Consider the following 10,175-nt stretch of genomic DNA (forward strand, 5'->3'; position numbering starts at 1 on the left):
GAGAACAGCAGTTTGAGGCAGGAGATAGGAAAGGGATGACGCAGCTGAGGCCGTCATCAGACATAGCTAGTTCCGGGTCACTGAGCAGACGCAGCTTCGGGACCGGGAGCCTGGACAGCCTGGGTTTGTGTGGTCACCATGAGTCCTGAGGGCAAAAGGGAAGCCTGTCAAGTGCAAGAGTCAGGCAAAATGTGGGATCCAACCTAGATGGGTGGGGGTCACTCAAGATCAGAGGTCTATGCTGGTCACCAGGCCTCACATGGGTCCAGAATCCAGAGTTCCAGTTTGGGCTGATTTTAAGATTTCTAGTCAAACATGGGGAAATTACACAGGCCATGGAACTGAGACTAAGATTCTTGGAATACATTGTGGATCTGGGACTAGCATGTTAAACCCTTCTCCAGGGTAACTGGGGTGTGATAATTAAGCCCATGGCCTGAGGGCTTTGCGTCTAATCTCTCCATCTCTCTGTTTTTCCATCTCTGTCTTCTTTGTCTCTCTCTTGGGCTGGAAAGAGCCTGTTGGCACGTGTTGCTCCTGTCGTCATCAGAGCCCAGCTCATGAGGGTAAACGACAGCCGGATCCGGCTTCTGGGGGAGAGGGGGGGGGTTCTTGCCGATCAACAACTAGGATTCTAAGCAGGTAGCCTATTTCACTAAGTGTTTGATGCAGCAAAATCCAGCATGATACACAGTCATGCACTGCATAGTGACATTTCACCATGTATGACGCTGGTTTCATAAAATTATAATGGAGCTGAAAAATTCCTATTGCACAAATACCATTCTGTTATATTTCCTTATACCATGCAGTTCAGTGACTTGCTATAGAGGTTTGTAGCCTAGGAGCAATAGGCTGGCTAGACCATCCAGCCCAGGTGCATAGTGGGCTATACCATCTAGGTTTGTGTGAACCTTCCCTGATGTTCACACAACAATGAAATTGCCTTATTGACTGATTTCTTAGAATGTATCCATGTTGTTGAGGGATGCCGCATGACTGTATATGGATCAAGCTTTGGGGGGGTGCCGTAGTGGGATTTGGTATGCATAATTTCGGTATTTGTCAAGGCAGTAGAATCAGATACCAGGTACACCCACATGGTGCCAACTATCCAGATGGAAAAGAACGATTCATTTTTCTCTTTGGCCTCCTGACATTCCAGACAGCAGAAATTCCCCAACTTACAGCATCTGACGTGATAGGTACCAGATTAATTGTGCTTTCTTTCCTCTAAAACTGCTGTATGACTTGATTTAATTTTCTTAGCTAAAGAGATTTTGCATTTATCTTAGTGAGAAAGAACTTGGAACCCTACAGGTGTCACAAGTGAGGGCTGAGGATTCAGTGCAGTGGAGCCACCGTTTCAGACCCCTAGGCCGCATTTTGGAGATCACCCAATGGATAAATACATTCAGCACCAAGACCCTGGGGTGGTGGCGAGCACAGAAACCTGGAGGTGTCATCAATATTTAAGAGTGTGGTAAATGTTTGGACCTCTAATCCAAACATGCTCCTGGCTTCTGTACGTGCCAGAGCACCCACGGAAAACAGAACTGGGATCACCAAGGGGAAGGTGCAGAGGGCTGGGCAGAGAGCGAGGCAGGCCTGGCCGACAGAGCCCTGCTGCAGACAAACAGAGAAAAACCACATTGAAACACTGAAACCTGAACAAGGAAGGGGAGTGGTGGAGGGTAGGTTGGTCTTCTTTTCCGCTGTTCTTTTTCCATCCACAGAATTACTCAATATTGGATGAAAGGAATTCCATAAATATTATGGATTTGGAATTTTAGGAAAAAAATGTGATTGGATTCTTTGTAAATTTCAACCGGAGATGGGCGCAGATTTATTTTGGGAGGCACTACAGCCAGTTTCCCGCTGGAGATCTGGCAGGAGGGTCAGAGGGAGGGTGGTGGCAGCCCCTGATGTTGGTTGTCAATACTAGCGGGTGTTGTGGGGTGGCTGGCTGGGTGTTTGCAGCCTGGGCCACTGAAAAGCAAAGCATCACCCCTGCCCAACCACCTCTCCAAGCCACTTGTGGGTTCCGGAATAGGAGGTGCTGGTGGACAGCAACAAAAAATTCGGGAAAGAGCATTCCAGATTTAGAGATCTTTCCTTGAGGGGAAGAGACAGGAACTTAAGTCCACATGGGATCGCACAAACAAATACATATGTAAGACAGGAATCCCAAATACAAATCTCTGAGCAGTAGGGAGAAACCTGGAAAAAATTAGCACTTAGAGAGACCTGGGGCAGAAGAGAGAACTGCAAATTTGTTCCGCGCTTGCCCTGTGACTTAGCACTGGCTGGCAGGGCTGAGGGATAGGGGTGGTGGGTGGGAGGTGGGGCAGGGAGGTGATTGCTTAGAAGGTGAAGCCAGTGATATTTAGGGCTGCAAATGAATGCAGCTGCAGGTCATGGGGCAGGGCAGAGCTTAGACACTTAAAAGTTTGTGTCCCTGGCATTATAGATCCTGGAGAAGGTTCACAGAGAAGTGTGTCTGGAAGCCTAGTGTGCGAGCAGTTTAGCATCACTACCCAGCTCTTTCTGCTTTGCTAAGGGAGAACCATTTTGGATTTGCTGGTGGTATGCTCGGCATAAAATGGGAAAACTGCAGGAAAAAGCAAGGTTTTTCCTTGCAACTAATGCTGCCAGAGTAGAGGATAAAGAAGTGAAAATTAGAAGGATTCTTAGAGTCCATCTTATCTACTTTCTCAATTTTCCCCTGCAGGGTGATACAGAGGGTGAAGAGGAGTGATTTTGGCCTCCATAATTTTCTTGGGCTGATGAGACAGCATGAAATAGGGACAAGGATTTATATCAGCTTCAAGACCATCCTCATTGCTTACAGCACTAACTTAACCAACATCTCATTTAGGGATAGAGCAAAAGTGGAAAGCTAGAAACTGGGTAAGTGTCCAATGGGAGCAAATATCAGAAGGTGTAATTTTGGAACTTGCTGGGGTGGGTCACTGGAGAGATCTCCCCGGTGATCTTTCACGATTCCTTTTTTCCCCTGTGTCTTCAGGAAGCCCACAGGTGTAATGCCCACAGTTTGGGGAAGGGTGGAGTGGGAGAAGAAGTGGCCTACTGAAAGGACCAGGGTGGGCTGATCTCCACCATGAATATATTTTAGGGTCTTGACTCCAGAAACGCCTTCTCTGAGATCTTTTCCTCTCTCTGGGCATATGGGGTCCCCTCACCTAGCTCTCACGGGCCCTGTGGGGAGTATTGCTTTCAGAGAGCTCTGGAGGCTGGCAGATGTTGTTCCGTTTAGAAGATCCTGCTAACGACCCCAGCTGCGTTAGCCAGATTGTGAGTCCTAAGTCCAGCACCTGCATTGGGTCTGAGCTGGGCTGGTGATCACCAGCGATGTGGTCAAAAGCAAAGATTCTAGCGACACCCCTCCACCCTGAGATCATGATTCAGGAATTCGTGGGTGTGGCCTGAAAACAGTATTTTTAACAGCCTTCCTGGTGAATCTGATGTGCACTTGGAGTTGGAAATATCTATGGTTGGGGTTGTTGCTCAGAGTCAGGGTCCTGACCTCTAGAAGTTTTTGATGTAAAACAGGTAGCATCAACTTAACATCTGTAATACTCTCAGACAATTATAAATAATGGCAGTGAATGTTGAGCAAATATGTGAAATTTATATATACATGGAGTAGAACTCAAAGAAAAATGTCTTTGTGTTTTGGAATATCACAATCATTCTGGACAATGACTAAAATATGGAAGTAGTTAATTGAAACAAGCCTTTTCTTTTAGTCTATACAAGGCAACCCCTTTCCCCACTGCCATCTTCTCCGTTGGCTCCATTTTCAAAGCAGTTTCTTTCCAAGCAGTTTCTATGGCATAGAGGCATAAGCCCTGTGCAGTGTATAAGGGCTTCTTGGGGCAAATAGGACTGCAGAATCCTGTATGAATGGGATTTTGCAGGTTGTGTGTGTGTACATGCACTGAATTGCTCTTATACTCAGCAAGTAACACCAGGAACACAAGGCCAATGCATGGGGCTGCCATCAACATGTAGACAAAACTTAAAGGATATAGTGGTGTAATTAAATTGCCTACATGGGCAACGACAATGAGGAGGTCAGTGAAAGAAATGGCAAAGGGGGTCTCCTCCGCCGTGCCCTTCACCTGGAGAGGGGATAGACTGGTTCATCCAAAAAAGCAAGGAGTGCAGTGCCCCCAGGAGCCTCTGTCTTCTGTGGATCCCGACAGAGAAAGTTGACTTTGTCAGCTACTCAAACAGGTTAGTGAGTCAACGGAGCAGCTCCCCCAAGCAGGATCAGTTTCTGCTGCATATCAGTTGTTTGCTTTTAAACAGAACAAACCCCTGGAGGTGTTGAAAGAGAGAGGTGTGGCCAATGCCTTGGGCTAACAGCACACTCAGAAGAGCTGAGAAAACAAGGGCATAAACTCTAAGCATCTCTTAGGTTTCATTTACTCAAGTCAAAAGGAGTTGAGACTGTAGGAATTAACTGAGTCTGATGAATAGATGTAGCTGACCTGGCAAATCTGGCCTACAACCCCTCTGGCTTAGCAGTGGGCTGTGTAGTCAGTTACCTTCCCTCCCTGTCCCCCACCCCCTGCCCCACTCGCTCACACACACACACACTCACACACACACACACACACACACACACTCACACTCACACATGTGCTCATTCTTTTTCTTCCTGTGAAGACTTGGTTTTACTTTCTTATTTGATTTATTTGTCTTCCAGCTCAGGGAGATATATACATTGATTTTTATTGTTCCCCAAATATTTCATGCAGAAAAATCTTATCTTTCTGAAGACTCTGCTTTACATTATGCTGCTGGTTCTTTTCTTTTTTTCTTTCCCTTTTCCTCCCTCCCTTCCTTCCTCTCTCCCTCCCTCCCTCCTTTCCTTTCTTCCTTCCTTCCTTCTTTCCTTCCTTCTTTTCTTCCTTTCCTTCTTCTTTCCTTCCTTCCTCTACCCAAGGTCTGCCTAGCTAGTGCTGAGTCTGCGTTGAACCTTTACTCATTGTTCCATTCACTCACTAAACTATCTTTATCAAGCACTTACTATGTGCCAGTGACCAGGCAAAGCTCTGGACTTTCGAGCTAAAAGCTTTGCTTTTAGGTTATTTCTAGCCTAGGAGAGAACAGCTCAGGTTCTAGGCAATTGGATTATATATACACAATGTGTTGAATGTCATTAACTCTCCAGTGTTGACATTTACAACTTTAGAAATAGGTAAGATAGAAAGATGTTTAAAAGCAGATTTTAAATCTACCAAAAATATTCATATGATGGAGTCGATCAAACCTGGCTGAGGGGGTCTGTGTGTCCTGTTCAGTTCTCTAACACATTCCTACAAGGCACCCAGCTCTCAGGAGCTCTGGTGTCCAGGGAGGCGGGGAGAGGGTCTCCTGCATGGTTGTGGAGGCTCAGACATGGGAATCCTGGAGTGGAGGCAATTGAGGCAAACGTGGCCACCCAGTTCTAGCCACTGGTGAATCTCATTCTGGTGAAAATTCTCTGTAGGTCTCCTTGGGCTTGACATACCTTCCCAATCAAGAGAATTGTGCTCAGACAGCGTAGTTTCTCTGACCTTTAGGAATAATTTTCTTCTTCATGGTTTAGAAAAGGGGCAGAGTGAGGGAAAAACATCAAAGGAATCAGGAGAAATGTAATAGCATATCAGGTTAACAAGCCCTCAATTGTGCAAATGAACAAAACCATCGGGGAACACATGCATGATTAAGAGTGGGGTCTGGGCCTTTGGAAAAGGTGGCTGTTCCCGTGGAGCAAGGTCCTTGCTAAATGCAGAGAAGCTCAGACGAGCCTTGGTGCCAGTGAAAGTAGATCACTTTGGAGTAAATTGTTTAATTTGATCTGAGGATGGAATGTACCTTGTACACCTCCTTTTTCAAGGAACTGACATATTTACAGCTTATGATTCATTTACTTAAGATGAGGACAAAACAGATCTTGGCATTTGCACAAAGTCAGGAATAGCAAAATTTCCCATTCACCCCCACAATCACACGTGCACACACAGGTACACAACCTATCCTCTTTGAAAACATGTCCCATGTGAATGGGGAATCTTGCACCCCGTGTCCCATGTGAGTGGGGAATCTTGCACCAAGCTCTAGCAATTTAGATTCTCATATAGCCGTTTGGCTGTTATTGCAAGAGGCCTGGTTGTGGGATGAATTTAGCTGGTTGAGTCTTGTCTGAAAAAAATGGCAAAGGTTTCAAACACACAATACTCACACTGGGTGTGCTGTGAGTTCTGGCCTTCCCGGATAACAATGTGTATTTTGTGGAACTGATTTTTTACACTCATCTCATGGCACGGGATGCTCTGTGCTCATTAACAACAGTGGATTTGAGGTTTTGAGGACTCAGAAACACAATGGACACAGCTGTGACTATTAAAAGGAATTTGGGGGCCTTGCCTCTCAAAATATGGGAAAAGAAAGAAGTAATTTTAGAAGATACAGACATTTTTCAGGTTATGGGCAATATAGTCTGAGGATTCTGTATGTCTTTCTAGAAATGTGAATGGTTTTTATGTTAAAGATTTTGGTGGGTTATTCTCTGTTTACTAGGGATCCCACACTCTTCCCTCAAAAGAGGAGTGGTCTTATGTGATAGCCAGAAGATTCAGATTAGAAACAAGGAAAAATACTCTGACTCTATCCTTAAGACAGGAATAAACACACTAGATGACTCGGCTAGAAATCTATTCTTGGGCTGATCGCCTGCCCATTTGTTTTATGCAGGTTAAATTCTACCAGGTGATAACGTCTTCTGAAATTTTGTTGCATTGAGATGTGCAATAAATTGGACATTTCCTTGAACTTGAAAATCTGTTCCACAGATATTTGCATGCCTACATGGTGCCAGCCACTGGAAGCAGGGATAGATAAGACCTCAGATCTCCTTAGCTGATTCAAACTGATGACCTGCCAATAAAGGGCCCCGAGGCTAAAAGTACGGTGCTGCCCTGTGTCCTGACATTTGGCAGGGGGCTTGATCCGGAGAAGGCATGGGAATGTTTTCAAGGATGAAGGGTGTCTAAGAGTGTTTCTCCTGAACTGCTGGATTAAGTTAATCATCCACAGCATCACGATTATGGTCACTACTACTGCATTTTGTTTGTGCTTCAACTCCAGCCTTCCAAGAGGGTGACACGCTTTCTATGGGGAGGGAAATTTGGGAGGCCTCACCATTTCCAGGGAATTCAACTGAGTAAGCCAGTCCTACCACTCTCCATAAGGGTGAAAGGGGTTGTGAAGTCACCTGGGCAGCCTACTTAGTAGTAAGTCTGTAAGACATATGTCCCACCACCATGAAGCCATTAAAGTGAGCCAGGGAAAACATTCAGAGGAAGAAAACATTATCAGCTTCTCCCCCAGCCTCTACTGGGGGATCTCCTTAGACTTGTTGTTGTGGTAGAGCATGTGTTGTCAGTGTGTGTGTGTATGACTCAGGGAAAGAGAGAATATTAGTGTCATGCTTTATCTCTCAAAGGTAACTATCCTTCTTATTGTAAATCCAGAAAGAATGGGATTGGGGGTTACTCCCCAAATATTCTAGCTTTGTGGGCCTGCCATTCCAGAATCTGCCTGAGCATTCTATACTACCAGCTTCCTGGACGTGCTGGGCAGTGCTTTCCTTGTTTTTTCTCAACTTCCTCTTTCTCCAGAGCAGAGGGACCCTTGGTGACCAAGTCTCCATTTCCCCAGCCCAGATGAAGAGTGAGGATGTGAAGTGGGGGTGGAGGCAGGGTGGGGAGTGCTTAGCAGGGACTTCACTGGTGCTTCCAAGGTGCTGCCACTCAGGTACAGAGAGGGACTGCTACTGGAGGGTGGGGGGGACACCTGTGGAGGACTCATCCCTTTCCTTTGCCCCATGCCATGGAGCCTGCTTGGCAATCCTGTGCCAGCTGCCATTCTGAGAGCACAACTGGATATGAGGAAAAGTGGGTGAAGCTTTGCACACAAAGCATCCTTTTAGTGACCCCTGTGGGTTCCCTAATCTCTCAGTAAGACTTAATGCCACCTGATATTGAAGGAATCTTAGGTGTCACGATTAAAGGATCTAGTGACCAGTGACAATGTGTAAACTGAGGTTTATGGAATGGAAGTGACTTATCTGGGTCACTCTGGTTGTAGTGGATGAATCAGAGCCCTGCACCCCAGCCTAGGGCTTCTCCTCCTGCACTGTGATCCTGGGCCCTTCTGGAGAATCCTTTCTGGAGCTTTTGGGATGGGGTCATTCTGGCTCCTGGTCTCAATCCTGACCCAGAGAACTTTCATGCCACTTTGCTCTTGTCAGCAAGATCCTTGAACTCATTCTCTTACAACGCTCCAGCCATCTGCTCACCCACCCTGAAACTCAGAAAAGAAGAAAGAAGTCTTTGTGACCCATGGAAAATTTTATTGCAGACATAACCAGTCCCAACCCCTCCCTGCTTAGTTCTATCAGCAATCTTGAAATTGGTTTGCTTTGGCCTGTTGTCCATAGGATTTTCACAACTTTGGAGGTGCCGTGACCCTCCGCAGTCCTGTTGGGTTGCCATGCCTCAGTCAGATTTTGAAATGTGCTACTGTTCCTTAAAATCATTTCTCTAGAAGTTCGCCATAGCAGCTTGCTTTATCTTGAGCTCAATCGGTTTTTGGCTCCATTTTTTTTTAAATATTGGAATTTGATTTGGCTAACAGATCTGTTGGTTTAATCTATCACCAACTTGATATAAATAGGTTTTGGGTCTTAGGCAGGGCCTGGCCCCAGGTAAAATTGTGAAATTGTTGAAATGAATCTCTGGCACCCAACTATCTTCCTTTCTGGCTTTCTCCTCTCATGCCCCTTCTCCTCTGGGTTTGCCCTGTGTTAGCTGTTTCTCTTGGAAAGTATTTGTCAATTATAATAATTTTATCTGAATAACCAATTACAGTTGCATAATAACATCATTTCTAAGACAGTTTTAGGCATTTTCCCACCTCTGTGCTGTTCAGTTTTTGCCAGAAGTTAGTGGTCTCTAACCTTGGCTGACCATAGAATACCTGGAGATTTTTGTTCCAAATACGGGATCCCAGGTCCCACCTCAAAACAAAAGAATAGAATCCTGGATAGGGGCCTGGGAATTGGTATTTTTTAACAAGATCTCCAGGCAATTCTAGTAGCCACTGACCTTTAGTTGGAAGTTTCCTTTCAACCCTGAGATTCTGTGATTTTATCCTCATCACAGCCCTGGGAGGAATCCTCATCCTCCTCATCATAGTAACAGGAAACAAATTAAGCACCCACTAGATAATACATTCAGAGTTGAAGCACTTTATATGAATTATTTCAGGGATGAGGCCATTCTTAATCCCTCTTCAACAATGGAGACATTTAGTGCTCATATTGGGCAAGGTCAGCTGGTAAGGAACTGATCAGTACGTCTTAAAATTCCTGTAACTACCAGAGAGGAATACATTCTCCAAATTCTCCATTCTGGGTTTCAGGGCTTTGTGTGTGTGTGTTGAGGGGGGCAGCGGTCAGGTCAGTGAAGGTTGTTTCAGGTCATTAGGCCTGAAACATAGCTGTGAAATCCTTAAGGGCAGGGAATGTGTCTTCTTCTCTGCCTCTTGCCTCCCCCCGACACACACCAAGGATCATGCCTGGCAAAGAGAAGGTCCTCAGTGAATGGTTTGTTGAGTTAGAATTATCTGTAACCCAAGTCTTATAACTTCTAGCCCAGGGCATTTCTGTTATCTGGGACTCAATGAACTCCAAGACCCAAAGGTATAAATTGGGAACAGGGCTTAATTTGTTATATCATGGATAGATATTTGGGATTTCAAAGACCAAAATCATACAAATTACAAAGATAATGATCTCTAATGATGAACTTTCAGACACCTGGACAGCTAGAACAGTTTTGGAAAGGTGTAGATTGTAGATCCAAATATACACAGTCACTTGATTTTCAACAAAGGCACAAATGCAGTTCAATAGAGAAAGGAAGTTCTTTCAATGAGTAGTACTGGAGCAAGTGATTATATGTATGGGGATAAAAAAAAGAAACTCTTAGTCCCTACCTCACACTATAATTTGAAATAGGTTATAGGCTTAAATGTGGAAGCTAAAACAATAAAACTTCTGGTAGAAAACATAGGAGAATCCCTTGTAAACTCAGGGT

The sequence above is a fragment of the Lemur catta genome, chromosome 8 (assembly GCF_020740605.2).
Source record: "Lemur catta isolate mLemCat1 chromosome 8, mLemCat1.pri, whole genome shotgun sequence".
In the NCBI taxonomy this organism is placed as follows: domain Eukaryota; kingdom Metazoa; phylum Chordata; class Mammalia; order Primates; family Lemuridae; genus Lemur; species Lemur catta.